The 17,445-nt window shown below is 40.6% G+C and overlaps 1 protein-coding gene across 1 annotated transcript in view; it reads right to left on the bottom strand.

The window, feature by feature from the left end:
* MSRB3 (methionine sulfoxide reductase B3) overlaps nt 1–17,068 on the bottom strand; it is a 168,901-nt gene extending 151,833 nt beyond the window's left edge. The window contains exon 1 of the mRNA XM_032594008.1: nt 16,991–17,068. The gene's annotated coding sequence lies outside the window, so the exon portion shown is untranslated. The remainder of the gene's footprint in view (nt 1–16,990) is intronic.
* Nucleotides 17,069–17,445: the final 377 nt, after the last annotated feature.

Here is a 17,445-nt window from a genome sequence, read left to right as displayed (position 1 = left end):
ATCACACTGAAAGATAAAGCTTCACGGCCTCTATCAACTACCCTTTGATCCCAAGTTGGACTTAGGAGAGAGGAGAAGACATGAATGAAATCATAGAGCGAAAGATATATAATATTTTACAAAATGTCTTTCTACTTTGTCCCACAGTAGTTTTCTTTACTAATTTTAGGTGGTCAAATCATGTGTTTAAAAGAATTTGGGGGGCGCCTGGGTGGCTTGGTCAGTTAAGCGTCCGACTTCGGGACTTCGGCTCAGGTCATGATCTCACGGTCCGTGAGTTCGAGCCCTGTGTCGGGCTCTGTGCTGACTGCTCAGAGCCTGCAGCCTGTTTCAGATTCTGTGTCTCCCTCTGTCTCTGCCCCTCCCCTGTTCATGCTCTGTCTCTCTCTGTCTCAAAAATAAATAAACGTTGAAAAAAAATTAAAAAAAAAAAAAGAATTTGGGTTTTCCATATGCATCTCAAACTATTCATTTGTTTGTTTCTTTACCAACTTATTATTGGTAAACTCAATTTGTTTCTTTCTGTACTAATTTGTTATTCTTTCTGTATTCCTGATCCTGTTAAAAACTACTTCCATCCACCCAGTCACTAAACTCCAAATCTGAGAGTCATCCTCATTTTTTTTTTCATTTTAACCATTCATATCTAATTGACACTAAGTGCTGTCAAATTTATTTCCAAGATACTGCTCAAATACATCCTTTTCTTCTCATCTTTCATCTAGAATGCAGTAATGGCCCCTTATGGTCTTCCTGCCTCTAACCTGAGTCCCCTCACATCTACCCTCCCTACTGCTGCAAAAGTGTTGTGTACTAGTTCTGACCATGTCAAAAGCCCCGCTTCAAGTGCTTCCAAGCTCACTAGCACCTACAAGGGAAAATTCAGCCAATCTGGCCAGGCATTCAAGACCTATCAGCTTCACTTCTTTTCCTGCTTGTATAACTTCTGCCCGCAACACTCCCTGGTACATGATAGGCTCCATGAACTCTCTTGTCCTTTACTATGACTCTAGTACCTTACACAAAGCCTAACCCCTAGTAGGCATTCAATAAGTATTTTTTGGTAAATAAATACTCTGTTCTGATGGTGGCCAACTATTTATCCTACCCTCGCCACACCACCCACAGACTCATAAAAGGAATGATCTCTTCATTTTTATCCTTCAAGACCAGTTTAGACATCATTTCCTCCAGGAAACCTTCCCTTATGGTGGTTCCACACACTCCTCTCCCTATCCCTTCCATTAGAAAGGAATCAACTCTTCTTCATAGTAGTTCTTACTTCAGTGCCTCTATTATTATAACTACTTCTGCACGTTAGAGTTTCAGGTTTATATATATGCCTCTCCTACAACCTCTTTGAGAATAGTCAGTGGTATTTGCCACTGTAAAATAAAGGCTCAATAAATGTTTTCATGGAACCAAACTCAAATGTCACTTCCTCTGTCTTCCCTCATCTCTGTGCATAACATCCCAGTTCCCGTAAGACTAGAGTCCTATGCTCTATCTAGTCAATGTGGTATACAGGAAAGAGGCAGAGCTAGGTTCAAATTCTGACTCCATCACTTAGCCCACATGATAAATCTTGAGCAAATTAGTTACTTTCTCTAATCCTCAGTTTCCTTACTTACATAATGTAGATCATAACACTTCATTAGGTTTTGGAAGGATTAAATGAGATAATATTTTTGAAAGCAATTAGCAGACTGCTCAATGAATTTTGCTCCCCTTACTGAAAAGAAAAAAAGTAAGAGCTATCGTGTAGAAACAGAAATAGAACATGAAAGAGTGTGTATGTATGTGTGATGTGTGTGCATGTGCATATATGTGCATATATGGCAGCGTTTAATTAGCTTAGTTTTGGACCAGGTTAAGAATGAGGTGCTTGTCTAACAGACAACTAAGATTAATTTGAGATTAGTTTTTCTATTACAGCAATATGTTTCAGTGACTGCCAAAAAAAAAATCATATCTTTGACAAAAAAATTTCAAGTTTTGCAATCAACTGTTTCAGTCGTTCACACAGAGTGATCTAACTTTATGCGTGAGTGAGACCAATGTACTAATAAAACAGAAATCTGACAAAGTAAACTTTTGGTCAACTCTAATTTCAACATTTCAGTAAGAGAAAATACTGTTGCAATGCACCTAAAAACTGTCAATGTCACTCACAAAGATAAAACTGTTCTAGAACTTATAATGAATTTTGCATCACGACTCAGAATTAGAGGTACTGAATTTCCAGTACTAACCTTGTGACTGATACTAATTTGTCACTTGAATGCCAGTAAATTCTATTATTCTTAGGCTCTTCTTCCAAACAGATGCTAGCAACTTTTTATATTTCATAATTACACTATTATTTACATTCGGGTTATTCTATAAGCATTTCAAAGCCTCCTAATTGTGCTTTGTTGGATTCCTCTTATCAATTAAATGTTGTTTTGCAAATAAAGGGCTTACATGTTATATAACACTCTGTAATTCCTTCAGATAACAAGAGAGCTCAGGAAACATGCATGCATATATTCTGCATGCAGGGGAAAAAAAGGCCTCAAGGATGAACTCTAGCCAAATGATACAACGATCATAATATCCTTAAGAATGGTAAAATTGAGGTAGAAAAGGTATGATGGTAATCACTAAAGGCAGTAGATGTTATATAATTAAGTGAAATATGTTCTCTCCTTAAAAGAGAGAACATATAAAAATAACACTTCTACAATAACCATGTGGATCTATAGCCCCACTTTCGTTAACAAAGGCAGAGCAGAAAAAATAAAAGAATCCCAGACTTCTCCTGCAGAGAAGAGACAAATGCTATTTATTGTATCCTGGTTTTTTTTCAAATTTAGTATTTAAATTAGTTTAGGCTCAATGATGTTTCTAAACACTTTTTCAAGGTCATAGAAGTTAAAATATGTCAAACTTTCAAATCCCTATGAAATATAAAAGCAAATAAAACACAGAAACTATATGGCAAAATACTGAAAACTAAGAGGAAAAGATCATAAAAAGAGTATAAAACAACAGGACAAGGAATGCCATCATAGATGTCCATGATAACATAAAATATAAAGGATTTAAATGCACCTACTAAAAAATGATTCTCATATAGAGTTACAAAACAAAGAAATGACAGGGAGGGAATTTTTAAAAAGCAGAGATAAAGAGAGCCTGCACACTTGCATACACGTGCACACCACACACACAAAGGCGGCAATACAAGTAAATATCTTTTAAAGAGAACAGAGAGGAAGATGTGCATCCGCACTGGAAAGTGAAATAGGATAAACCCACTCTGAAATACTTCTGCTAAACAAAGTGCAGAGCAAACATACTGGAGAAGAAGCCAATCCCAACTCCTCTCATGTGCAAACATTGTTCCTGCAAGTTAGTGAACGAGAATCCAGCAGATCCCTGCCAGGATTGTGAATAGGCGCCAGGGCCAGAGAGCAGGTAGGTCACAAGTATAAAGAGCTTAATAACTGGCACAGAGTATATGTAGAGCCAACAGTTAACTCTGGCAAGCACTTCTGGCATGGAGGCCACACTAAACAGGGGTTCTGAGGTAATGCACATGCCTAGCATACCACGGATTTGGGAAACACTGCCATGGCTGACTTCTGAAAAAGACAGGCAAATGTAGGGAACTAGGGGCACTGCCCTGGAAATTCTGGGCGCTTCAATAAGAGAAAAGACACCGAACCCTAAGGCACCACTTCTTGTTCCAGTCACCTCCAGTTCTGATGCTCCTTCCCCTCTCTCTACACTGTGGCCACTGGAGTCAGAAAATTAAACTACAGTAAACCTAAACTGTTCTCTTCTTCTCTTTACCACCCTGAAAGATTAGGAAAAGCACACATCAAACTCAGCTGCAAGGCCTCTCACTTCCCAAACTGGACAAGCCCACACTGCATTCACCCTTTACTCTATTTAACAAACAGATGCTGGGGACAAAGTGAGAAACAACATGCCATGGTCCCCACCTCTGTGAAGCTAACATATTGTGAGAAAGATACTATTAGCAAGTGCAGTAAGGATCACAGAGAAACAAAGGGGGCATAAATACCCTTTATCACAGAGGGAAGTAGTCTAATTGTCGGGGGAGGGAGGGGAGGGTATAAGAAAGCCTTCCTGAAGGTAGTAACATTTAAATTAAGAACAAAAGATAAAACTGTGTTGCCCATATTAAGAATGAAGAAACAAGTGTCCCAGACAAAGAAAATGATGAGCAGTGGCAGATAAGAATGAGTGTAGTCTGTTGGCAGTTATGAAAGAAGAGCATGTCTGGATGGTGTAGGTGAGAAGTACAGGGGGGGGCCGATAAGGCTCACAAAGTAGGCAGAAACAAATCCTGGAAGCCATTATAAGAATATGGAACTTCAGGGGCGCCTGAAGGGTGGTTCAGTCAGTTAAGCATCTGACTCTTGATTTCGGCTCACATCATGATCTCATGGTTTGTCAGATCAAGACGCATGTCTTGATGAGCACTGAGCCTACTTGGGATTCTCTTTCTCCCTCTCTCTGTGGGTCTCTCTCTCTCTCATTCTTTTTTTTTTTTTTTTTTTTTTTACATATTAAAGGGGCTTAAGACACAGCCAGCCAAGCAGAGATAATATAGAAGCAAGTGATATACAGGACTGTGGCTTGGGAAATAGATCTGGTTTATGGCTAGATTTAGGGGGAGTTAATTTTATACAAATGGAACTAAAGCAATGGAGTAAATTAGATTGCCTTAGAAAAGGTGTAAAATGAGAAGAGAAAATGTCAGAGCCCTGAGGAACTTCAACATTTATAGGTGAGGTGGAGGAGAAAGAGTTAGCAAAGAAGACCAAGAACAGGCACTGGCCAAAGAAGGAAGGGGTCAAGGAAAGTGTTGTTCCAGAAAAACAATGATAATGATGGTTAGGACAATGATAAGGATGTTGCTAGCTAACATTTACTGTGAATGAACTCTGTGGAAAGCACTGCACTAAGTAATCAACATTTATTATCTAATTCAACGATTATAACCATCTATGTGGTAGGAACAACACTATCACCATTCTACAAGTGAGGAAAACTAAGGCACAGATACTTTAATTAATTTGCCTAGGATCACATATATAACAATAACAGTGCTACAAATCAGTAGAAAAGACTATTTCTGGAAGTAAACAGTCAATGTATCAAACGCCCTGAAGTCAAGAAGACAGGTACCCAAATTGAGTCCACTAGGTTTAGTGATATGGACGTGATTAATGGCTCCAATCAAAGAAATCTCAGTGGAATAGCATGGAAGGTTCCTCTCATTTTCTTAGATCCTATAGCCAATCCATCGGCAATCCATGAGTTTTGCCACCAGCACCATTATTAAGTACAGTAGACTTTAATGGTTTACCTGCTTCCATTTGATCCCTACAATCCATTCTCCACACAGCTGCCAGACTGATTATTTTAAAATGCAAATCAGATCTTGTCACTGCCTGCTTAAAACCCACTAATGGCTTCCATCACACAGAATAATATCTAAGCTCCTCATTATGGTCCAAAAGCCGCATATGATCTCACCATCCTCTTTGCCCTCAACTATAACCATCTTCCCTCCTGCTCCTACCACAGAATGGTCTTCTCACTCCTTCTACAACAGGCTATGCTGGTTCCAAACTGAGAATGAAAGTAACTAGTCTCTCTAGCTCATGCTGCATCCCCAGAGATTAGAGAAGTTAGTTCCTGATACATAACACAGATTTAATATATATTTTTGGATGGATAGGAGATAGACAGCAAGAACATAGACAACTTGTAAAACAACTTGGTCACAGAGGATGATGGCAAGTGGAGTAGGCTTTTTGTTTGGCTATATGAGAGAAATATGAGCATGTTTAAATAAAGGATATTAGGAAATTATCCAAGACCTTGGGAAAACCTGAAGACCTCATAAACTCACAATGTAAGAGAAAAAAAATCAGTTAGGAAATTAATCAATTTAGGAAAAAATTAAAGTTATACAAGAAAGTTACAGTACAAAGGGATTTCACTCCCTATGCTGAAGTTTTTTGTTCTGCAATTTGAGGGGTTGAGGAAAATCAGTAATTTCCAACCACTACCAAGGACTTCTCTTTACTTAATTATTTTCCTTCATGATCGCCCATGGTTACTTCACACTGAAAGGAGGTTCTGATTAGCAATTACATATGTCTGATTAATGAAATAATTACACTTAACAAATGCAACTTAGTTGGCAAGTCCAAGGCTCAGGAAGATTAACTGATTCATTTAAGGTCACAGAAATATTTTTTAAAAGAGGATGCCGTTGTCTAAAAATGAAGAAAATGGTCCAAATTAGTGCAGGAAATCAATGGAACCAATTCCAAGCCACATACTAAAGGAAATGACTGAAAGATTTTAGAAGAATAATGAAGAAGGTATACTTTTTAATTAGGGGAAAAAGCAATAATAAATCCCAGAGAATTCTTTAAAACTTACATTAAAAAGTCATGGTCAAACCATGAAGGAAATTAAACTATAGCATGACATTAAAAACTGGTGTTGTGCAGGAGAACCAGCTTGAAGCTCACACTAGGGTCATTCTTTTTTGAGAGTCACAAAAATGGTTGAATACCTTAAAAAGTTAAATGGGAAAAAATATAACTAAAAAAAAAAAAAAAAAGACTACATAGGAGTCACAATAGTATAATTAGTAGGAACATAAACTCTGCAGCCAGACTGCCACGATTCGAATCATAGTCATGCAAATTATTGAGTTCCTCGCTCCTACGGGCCTCCTCTCAAATATGAGCTCTCATGGTAACATGCTACCTCCTTGATAAAGTTGCCATGGACAGTAAATAAGTTAATATATGTAAAGGGCAAACACTTAGACCAGTGTCTGGAACAAATAGTAATTACACTAGTAACATCTATATGTGAGTATTTGCCATTATCATTATCACTATCATTATTATCATTATTTGGGATATATGGATGGCGAAGCATAGAAGCAGTGGGAGAAAATACAACAATCTGACTTCACAGGAAAATAGAAGCACCCTACCAGATAAGTGTGAAAGGAGCAGAAATAAATAAAAAGTAGAAAAACAGGGGCGCCTGGGTGGCTCAGTCGGTTGAGCGTCCGACTTCGGCTCAGGTCACGATCCCGCGGTCCGTGGGTTCGAGCCCCGCGTCGGGCTCTGGGCTGATGGCTCAGAGCCTGGAGCCTGCTTCCGATTCTGTGTCTCCCTCTCTCTCTGCCCCTCCCCCATTCATGCTATGTCTCTCTCTGTCTCAAAAATAAATAAATGTTAAAAAAAAATTAAAAAAAAAAGTAGAAAAACATATGGATAACAAAAGAAATGTTCATCTTTAAAAATGAGTTACAGACACCAATATGGATAACACGAACATAATGTGATGGGGGGAAAAAGCAAGTCACAGAAGTTACACAGCAGATGACACCATTGACAGGCCTCCAAACATGCAAAAGTAAATAATAAAATATGTAGATTTAGATACATCTATGGTATAACTATAAAAAAAAGAAGCAAGAGTGTATTAGTTATCATTTGTGTGAAGTGATCATCACGGAATGCAGGACTGTGGGTACTCTGAGCAGAGAGGGAAGCTGTGAATGAAGGTCACACAGGCAGCTTTTACCATTCCACTTTTGAAGCGGAGTGGGGACACCTAGATTTTTAAAAATTACTCTCTATGTCTTATATAGAGATGTGATATATTCTTTGTGCATGTGAAATATTTTATAATAAAAAAGGGCAAACGTTTACTAATACGTTTTAAAGGCAAGAGAAGTTTGTTTTTTGTTTTTTGTTTTTTTTTACCTAACTAGTAAAATTGTTTTTCTTCCTTAAAGCTCAATGGAGATTTTCTTCTTTAATGATAAGAGCAAATTAACTAGTTTAAGAATTAAATATATTTCAGGGCGCCTAGGTGGCTCAGTCACTTGAGCGTCTGACTTTGGGCTCAGGTCATGATTTCACGGTTCCTGAGTTTGAGCCCCAGGTCGGACTCTGTGCTGATGGCTGGGAGCCTGAAGTCTGCTTTGGATTCTGTGTCTCCCTCTCTCTCTTCCCCTCCCCCACTCATGCTCGCGCTCTCTCTCTCTCTCTCTCTCTCTTTCAAATGAATAAATGTTAAAAATTTTTTTCATTAAAAAAAAGAATTAAATATATTTCTAGAATGGTCAAAAGCAAATTCTATTAGCAGTGTACCCTAATTAAAAGAAGACTGTTCTTATCTGAGATATATCACCAAGCCTAAATAAGCAATGCTTAGCTATACATTTAGGACAACCAATATAATTCCTAGTGCTTACTGCCATTACTTCAAATGGGAGAGCTAATATGATGCTTCTAATTCACTGTAACCTATCCTCTAAATAAATACTAAATCTTTAAAAGGGTTATATAACTTTGCTTATGGCTCAGATTACTGAGCACATTAGGCTACAAAGTTCAAACAGAAGATCTTAGTCACAGAACAATATTTATACTTAGTTCCACAAAACAGACAACTTGAACCAAACATAACAAGAAAAGACATAATTACATATAATTAATTATGTCATTTCCATTAAAAATTATGAAAGATACTTGCAGACTTTTAGACGACCCATACACTCACTACAGAATCCAGACACTACAGAATCTTATATATTAGGTATTACTCAGTCCAACCAATTCATTTTGCAGATGTGAAGACTGAGGCACAGAGAGCTTACATGCCTTAGGCAAGAAAAGGACTAGGAAAACCCAGTCTTCCAATTTGTTATCCAATGTTCTTTTTATCACACTACACTGATTCCTTTGCAACATGAACATATGCACAAGGATGCAAATATATTAATGAGTCTGCAGTTTTTCAACTGGCTCTGCAAGTTGGTAAACATCCCCACCTCAACTATGCTCATCCTGGCTCTCTACAGTGACCTAACTAGAGGGCATATAGATAGGAAAGATGGTAGTGTCTGCACTTTTTCATTCTCAGTTACTGTGAGGCCAGGGCTCCCAGGGACCTTCGGTCCCTCAATTGCTGTCCTATCTAATCTTCTGGACTGTGTACAGGGAGATATGGCTCTGCCTTTCTTTCCTTATACACACTAATCTAAAATAACATATCCACCTGTAATAGTCACTGTAGATCTCTCCCAACCCCAACCACGCCCAGATTCTCTAACAATCACACTCGATATAAATTAAGAGAAATTAAATAAATAAATAAATAAACAGCAAATAAATAAATAAATAAAAGTCACGGCTCTCTGATTTACACAAAAGCTGTCCTGATATTTTTTAAAGACTCTAACATGCAGCATAGGCTTATCTTCAGTGTTGTCTTAAATTTAACATATGTACTGAGGGAGTGGTTGGTTTTGTTTGCAGGTTTTTTCCACTTTAAACAAAATAAACTGACCTAAAAAACCATAAAGATTCATCATGTAATTTACTGTAATAGAAGACAGTTATGCCATAACAGAGACTGCTGTAGGGATGTATTTGTATGCAAATCACCTATTAAATTTCATCCTAAAAACAGGAGGACAGCCCTAAGAATGATGCTCATATACCTGAAAATATAATTATAAAACGTATTCATACACTAATCCCTGAGACCTGCTTCACAGCCCAGTCTTAGCATAAAGTACATTGTCTGCATAAAATAGTCAACTGCTGTTGCAGGAGCATGTTGAGAAGGTTCTTGTCATTCCAAAATTTCAACCATGGTCAGATTCTCCGCCCCATTCTAAAGTGAGGTGACAATGAGCTCACTGAAAGCTGAGTCAGAACCTCTCTGAGAGTATCCACAAAGCAAGAAATCAAGCTGTCCATAGACTCTATATACCATAATTCCTACACATGTGTACTTTCCAAACATGAGAATGCTTTTTTTTAATATTAAAAAAACTCATTTAAAACCTCAATAGTGGCTTTTTGCTAGTAGGCATTTTCTCAGTCAAAAGCCATAAAAACACAATACTACCATATGAGATGGTTCCTTTTTTAAATTAAAGTAGAAATTGTTCTTAATACTCTAGACTGACATAAATATGTCATTTTAGACAAATGTAATGAACAGTGTACTATTTTTAGAAACAGAATCAGGTTATACCGTTGGTCAGGAAGCCAGGCCCTGAGAACACATGTCCTATACCAGCATTATTACTCTATTTCACTTGCAGTCATCTTCATATCTTACAAACCTCTACAGTTTGTGCAACTGAAGTCCTCTCAATGAAGTAAATCCCTTCTGCTTTCCTTCAGAAAGTCAGATATCAAGAAATTGTCTCGTGGTTTCCAAGTCAGCACTCAGCTGGGTAACCCATTCTTACAAATGCCAGGCAACAATGCCACTCCAGGCTACCATGGCGAAATGTCAGAGATCGGGGTATGGTGGCCCAGGTGGCCAACTCAAGTGTTCAAGAATCATGCAGGTGACATTTGAAAAGGTAAGAAAAAACATGGCATTCTGTAAGAAAGAGGTAGGAATATGATTTATTATACTTTTTATTTTATATAGTTTAGGGAAATTGTCAACAGTTATTTTATGGATAAGACACTTGACCATGGCAATAAAAAGTGCCCACAGAGAACAACAACCAAAAAAAGCCAAGAGTACTTCATCTGTGGCAATCACATTGGCTTCACGTTCTTGGGGAAGGTAAAGGGAGGAATGAGAGAGACAGTGTAAAATGTGTGTTCGAAGGCCAAATGAACCACTTGTGGGAAGCTTAGAGTACAGACAAATCAGGGCTTGGTGATGAGGAAGACATTTAAGGAGTTAGTTCCTTATCTTACCATAAGCCACTGGAGAGGTTAAAAGGGAAGAAGGAGCAACAATTTTGCAGTTTGGGAAGGTCTTTCTGGGTGCAGTATCCTTTGTTCAGGCTTCCCATGTACTATTTGTGGAGTGCGATAATGTGATGTCCCCTAAATAAGGGAAAGTTCATGGACAAAATGCCACATACTAACTGGGCATCTTTCAAAGCCAGATGAAACTGCATCTTCTTGATGATGTTTTTCCTGTCCCCTCCCTCTTATTCCAGCAACAAAAATGTTTGTTTTCTTCTACCCCTTTATTTTTAATCTTCCTTACTCATGATTTTTTTTTTAAACTGTACTGCTTCATTCTTTTTTTTTAAGTTTGTTTATTTTAGAGAGAAAGCGAGAAGCAGCAGGGGAGGGGCAGAGACAGAGGGAGAAAGAGAGAATCCCAAACAGGCTCCCCACCACCAGCGCAGAGTGGGATGCGGGGCTCAGCACATGAACCATGAAATCCACGACCTGAGCCAAAACCAAGAGTCAGATGCTTAACAGAACTGAGCCACCCAGGTGTCACATACGTTTGATCTCCAGACCCGAACCTTCCATTTCTGATTCAGCTACTTGTCTCCACATTAATATTCTACCAGCACCTCAAATGCAATAGATCTAAAATAAAACTCATTTTTTATCCTCACCCACAAACCTCCTGAGTTCACATTCTTGCAATCACCCAGGCCTAACGTCTTTCCATCATCTTTTATTCATCCCTCTCTTTCACCATCTCCAATTAATTGTTTATTTCTGTCCAATCTATATCAGCAACACTTCTCCAATCCCACAGTCACTAACCTAGCTCTTCAGTCTCTAAGAAAAACTCAGGGCACCTGGATGGTTCAGTCAGTTGAGCATCCAACTTCAGCTCAGAACATGATTTCACAATTCGTCAGTTCGAGCCCCACATAGGGATCACTGCTGTCAGCACAGAGCCTGCTTCAGATCCTATATCTCCCTCTCTCTCTGCCCCTCCCCTGCTTGTGCACTCTCAAAAGTAAACATTAAAAAATATATATCTTATAACCCTTCTTTATTAGTCCAATGTTTCTTTCCTGACTCAGTTCATCCTTTGGATTATTAGATAATATATCTTATACTCCAACTTTGATTATATATGTGAGGACACAAAAGACTTCTATCTCATAGCTTACTAACCCAGTCCAAATTTTCTGGCCTAGGATTAAAAGCCCTCCACGTAGGGGCGCCTGGGTGGCTCAGTCAGTTAAGTGTCCGACTTCGGCTCAGGTCATGATCTCACAGTTTGTGAGTTCGAGCCCCGCGTCAAGCTCTGCATCAGGCTCTGTGCTGACAGCTCAGAGCCTGGAGCCTGCTTTGGATTCTGTGTCTTGCTCTCTCTCTGCCCCTCCCCTGCTCATGCTCTGTCTCTCTGTCTCAAAAATAAATAAAACATTTTTTTAAAAAATTTTTAATAAAAATAAAATAAATTTAAAAAAGTCCTCCACATTCTAGGCCACACCTAATCTTCAATCTTTATCTTCACACTATTTCCCTTCAAATAGTCTCCAATGATTTTCTACACCACCCTCTCTATCTGACCTGGTAAATACTGGGTGCTCACACAGTTGATTCCTTCCACATCAGTTTGCTATATTCTCTTTCCCCATCTATCTCGGTTTGCAGGAAAACACTCTATCATTCTATATATGTGATTATCACACAGGAAATTACAATGTTCATGGAAAAGCCTACAATATCTAAGAAACAGCAAGGACTGAGAAAGAAGAGCAGTGGCTGAACTCCAATGTCTGAAGAAGAAGGCAGTGACAAGCAGGATGCCATACAAGCTTCAGAACATTTGAAAAAGCTGGGGTCATTATACCTGGGATGACGGATGCTAACAGCCCATCCGAATTTTTCTACATGATCCATTTGTCTAATAGAACTTATAGTCTAGTGAAGAAGATGAATACGTATGGATTTGATAATGCAAGATGGTAAAATCATGCTCCAATCAGGGTACAAAATGTCTTGAAAACACAAGGAAATGACAATTCTAAGAGGTGAAGAAAGCTTCACAAAAGACCATGAGATGGAGCCTTAAGGACAGGTTCCAAGAGAAAAATATTCCAGACAGCAGAAGCAGTCTAAAGGAAAGTAGAGATGGAAAATGCTAGACATGTGAGAAACAGGAAAATAACTAAGGAACTCCCTCAACTATTACTATTTTGAAAGTCTCTAATTATTACTTAAATAGTTTCAATGAATTCACCCTGAAGAGCTATTTGAGCTCAGCATTCTAATGCAGTGAATTCCTAAAAAATATGCAGACGATTGTAGGATGGATCAGTTGTCATTAAAAAGGATTTTCAAGTCAGGTGGATCCTGAGCTGCGTTGTAACTCCTGAATGTAGTGCTAGCCCCCCCTCCCCCCACCCCATTTACTCCCCAAAGGCTCCTCTTCAGCATTCCTGCCTCAGTATGAATGAACTGCTCTAACATCCTAGGATCCCAGTGAAGGTGGCTTTTCCACACACGGTGCAATCAAGAGAAAATTATACCTTTTAAGGACTAATAACCCCATAATACAAAATGTAAAAATGCAAAATCAAACCACGTAAATGTCTGCAGTCTCTACTACAAAGAATTCTAGAATTAAAAGAGACCTTAGGGGAAATCTGTGTCAACAATGTGACCCACACTATGTCTATTGTGTTCTTTCTCTCGGGAATTTAGGATCAAGTCTCAACGTATCAGTCTTTCCTTGTGCTTGGAACCAAGGGACACGTAAATACTCAGGGGCTGCTGAACAGTCACATTCAACCATGAACACAGGAAAGCGGAAAAAAAATGGTCAGCAAAGAAAGAACAGTGAAGCAAAGAAAGGCAAACAGTAGAGAGCAGGAAAGTTCCAGGTTTTCCAGTCCCTGGTCCCTAATAAGGTCTGTCTGCATTTGGCTCCCATCAAATTTCTTTCTTTCGTTTTCTTAAAACTAGTTCATGTTTGTTTCTGTTACTTGCAACAGAAGCTTAAATGAGGCAATAACCAAATCCTCTATAAAGTCAATTGGTTGATTTATTACTGACCTACCTTTTCTATAATTTCTTGTCTCTTTATTTGCATTTCCTTAAAAGCCATAAACATGACTTTGGTATGCTATAGAGAAAATATGTGAACAAGGATCAGGAATCACGTTGAGCATTTTAAAAGAAAATCTCACTGTGCCCAGGAAGGAGAAAATATAGAAATACTCAAAGTAAAGCCTTGAGCAATTTGTACAGCAATCACAGATGCTAACTAACAAGTAGTAAATGAAATAGCTATCTGATTGCCCTCCTATCCAAACTCAATTTAATTCTGAGTAAACCAGATGGGTAGGTCCAAGTATGATCAATAGGGCATTTTGTAGGAATGTAGGGCATTTCATCTGGAATGGCTCCAAAGAACTAGTCACAGGCCTCCAACTACAGAAAAGTTTGGGCGCCCTACAGTGGTATCCCTAACCCAAACACAAATTCCAAAACTGAATACCAGACCATCTTAGGGCCTGGGCTTAGCTGTCCCCAAAGAGCAGTGAGACATTTACGCCATGACATAACCAGCACCTTCTGCTATTAGAGAGGGAAAGAGAAAGTAACAGAAGCTTACTATCATGGAACTCTGTCAAGGTGTGTGCAACTGTGTGCATATGCCAGATATCAAGATGTTCCAGAGGCAGATTCAGGCTCCCAAACCTGGATCCATACCAATCATTTCTGACTACAGGTAGACCAGTTTAACATGCATAGCAAGTAAGAGTTGACAATCAGAAGTTTGAATCAATGTAGTCTGGGTAACTGCAGCATTTTATAAACAAAAACAATATTTCAGGATCCTGGAGTTAGAAGGGACACGGAGACTATGTCCAACTTCATCACTTTACAGAGAAGAGAGCTAAACATCTGAACGGAATCCCCAGCTATAATAAGTAACACGGCTGAGATAAAATCAAAGAATTGCAACCAGATAACAGAACCAAAAAGCATTATTTCCTAAAGTTCCTCTTTAATGGTTAAAATTTCATTTGTAACTTAAAAGAGATAAACGTATTCAAATAGAGAAAACCTATGAAACTATTGTTGGGATCTTCTTTGCATATTCTTGTTACTTGGGTTTAGCAAAACAGTAAAGATTTCTGACCTAATGGGTTAACACTTTAGCTAAGATATTAGAACAAGCACCTTTAAAAGCCAAAAAACCGTGAGTTGATTCAAAATCTAAATTATGTTGTATGTTTGCAACCTCGGCAGACAGGCAGTTTAGGCACTGTGACAAAATTCTCCATGGCAGAGAGCTACTTATTTTAATATAAAAAAATTCCAGACGTTCACATAGGGCCCTAATAAAAGTCACCAGAAATTAGACTTATATGTCAGCAGGGACCAAAATTAAAAGAATGAATGTTTAAATGGTCCAAATATAAATTTGGTGTTCAAAATTGCTGGAAAGGGGCCACAGTACGGTGGATTTGGGTCTTCAAGGGCTGCTTTACCACAAGTATTAGGTAAGTCAACATATCACTGAAGGAAAAAGAAAAAAAAACCCATATTCCCTGGCAGTACAATCCACTCTTTATCGTGCAGCACAGTATTTTCTAGAAGACCACTAATAAAAAGTGCTGTTAGAACCTGATGTATTTCCCAAGAAGTACTATTAAAGGTACTCGTAAAATACGAATTCATAAAAGATCTTTAAAAAAAAAAAAAAAAAACAGTACTAATCAGTACTGTTTTCAATCATGCAATTGATATCATTGCTTAAATTAGTATTTATAAACTGCACATTTAATAAAATTAAACATTTAAAAAGCTCCCATTAATCTAAATTGGCAATTTTATAAGTTACCTGAATCCTGAAGATTTTTGTTATAGACGAGACCAACTTTTAAAATCTATTTTGCCACCAGTGTTACAAATGGAAATATGAAGAAACAGACCAGAGGGTTCTGAACATAATATATGCTTAATAGAGTCGGCTTTCAACTAATTTATAAGTCCTAATTGTAAGCCATATCTAATGTTGACAGTTTAGTCTACTGGTGGCAAAACCAAAAGCAAACTAAAATTTTCTAATCTCAACTGAGGAACTAAAATTTTTGTTCTATCATTCCAGAAAAAAAAATTAAGAACTGAGAAGCTCTGATGATTAGTAAGTTAGATACTCATCACAAATAGCAACGTTCGTGCAATTTCACATTTACCTAAACCTACACTTGTAATCTCTGATCATTACTTTTCATAAATAACCTTACGTAAAAGAAAAAGCCCTCACTAATATTTGAAGAAAACGATCTTCAAAAATTATCGTGTTAAGACCTCAGAATTACCACAATTATAGTCCTAAACCAAGGAATGCAGGAATGGTACCTTCCGTTCACACTTTCGTTCACTTTAAAACAGTCCACTGTAAAACTTACAAAACAGATTCGGATGCTTTTTTCCCCTTAAAAACAACAAGACTGGTACCTGGCATACTCGGGGTTTTGTTCGGTTTTGGCCTATTAGATACCAGCGGGGCCCGCGGGAGTCTGAGCCTGAGCCTGAGCCTGAGCCCGAGGCGCGGGCGACGCGGCGGGCGGGGGGGGGGGGGGCGGCAGTGCGCCCCCGGTGTCCCCTCCTCGCCTCCCGCCGCTCCCGGCGCTTCCTCCCGGCGCGTCGGCGCCCCACGCCCCTCCTGGACGCCCGGCGGGAGGCGCGGGCCTGACCGGCGCATTCCCACGCGCCCCGGCCCGTTATCCGAGCGGGCACTTTGGCGGGGCGGTCCTGCGCCGAGCGGGGGCTCCGGGAGGCCCCCTGCGCGGCGCCCCTCCCCTACCCCCTGCGGGCTGCCCCGCCAAGCCCCTCCCCGGGGGCCCGCGCCGGGCGAGCGCTTCCCTCGGGCTCAGGTTCGCGCCGGGGACGAGATAAGGTGTCAGCGAGGCGGCCAGACGCCTCCCGTAGGCGGGGGCGAAGCCAGCTTGACCTCCTTCCATCCACCCCCCCCCCCAACCCCACACACACACACCGCCCGCGAGGGGCGCTCCTCTTCCGCGCCCCTCCTGAGCTCAGGAAAGGGGGCGTCCCCTCAGGAGTCTGAAGGGGGCGCAGCCCGGCGCTCGGAGGGATCAGGGTCGGGGTCACACCTCAACTCGGCAGGGCTGGGGTGGGAAGGGTGAGGCGGCGAAGGAGCCCGAACTTACCTGACTGCGCGGCTCCCCGCGCCGCAGTCGCGGCCAGCCAGAGGCAGAGGCAGAGCGAGAGGGGGCGCGGGAGGGTCCGCCGTGGGCGCATGGAAGGGCCGGGGAGCCGCCGCCGCCGCCGCCGCCGCCGTCCGAGCCTCGCTCCCTCCCTCCCTCCCTCCCAGGCTCCGGCGACGGACGGGGCGCGGGAGGCATGACGGGAAATTCCTGGGCACGGGCAGCCGAGTCCAAATATGAGCATGGGAGACGAGCGAGGGAGGACCGCGGAGCGCGCCCGCCGCGGACGGGGCCCGCTGCCCGGCCTCGGCGGCCGCCAACTCCCTCCTCCTCCGAATCCTCCTCCTTCACCGCCGCCGCGAGGCCGCCGGCCGCCGAGCGCGAGCGGGAGGTGGAATCTGTCTCCCAGGGCGCATCCCTCTCCAGGGTTGAGGCCCAAGAGCGGAGCCGAGCACCCC

Source organism: Lynx canadensis, chromosome B4 (genome assembly GCF_007474595.2).
Source record: "Lynx canadensis isolate LIC74 chromosome B4, mLynCan4.pri.v2, whole genome shotgun sequence".
Classification (NCBI taxonomy): Eukaryota; Metazoa; Chordata; class Mammalia; order Carnivora; family Felidae; genus Lynx; species Lynx canadensis.
The sequence above is the reverse complement of the archived record's forward strand: the minus strand, read 5'-3'. Positions and strand labels throughout refer to the sequence as shown.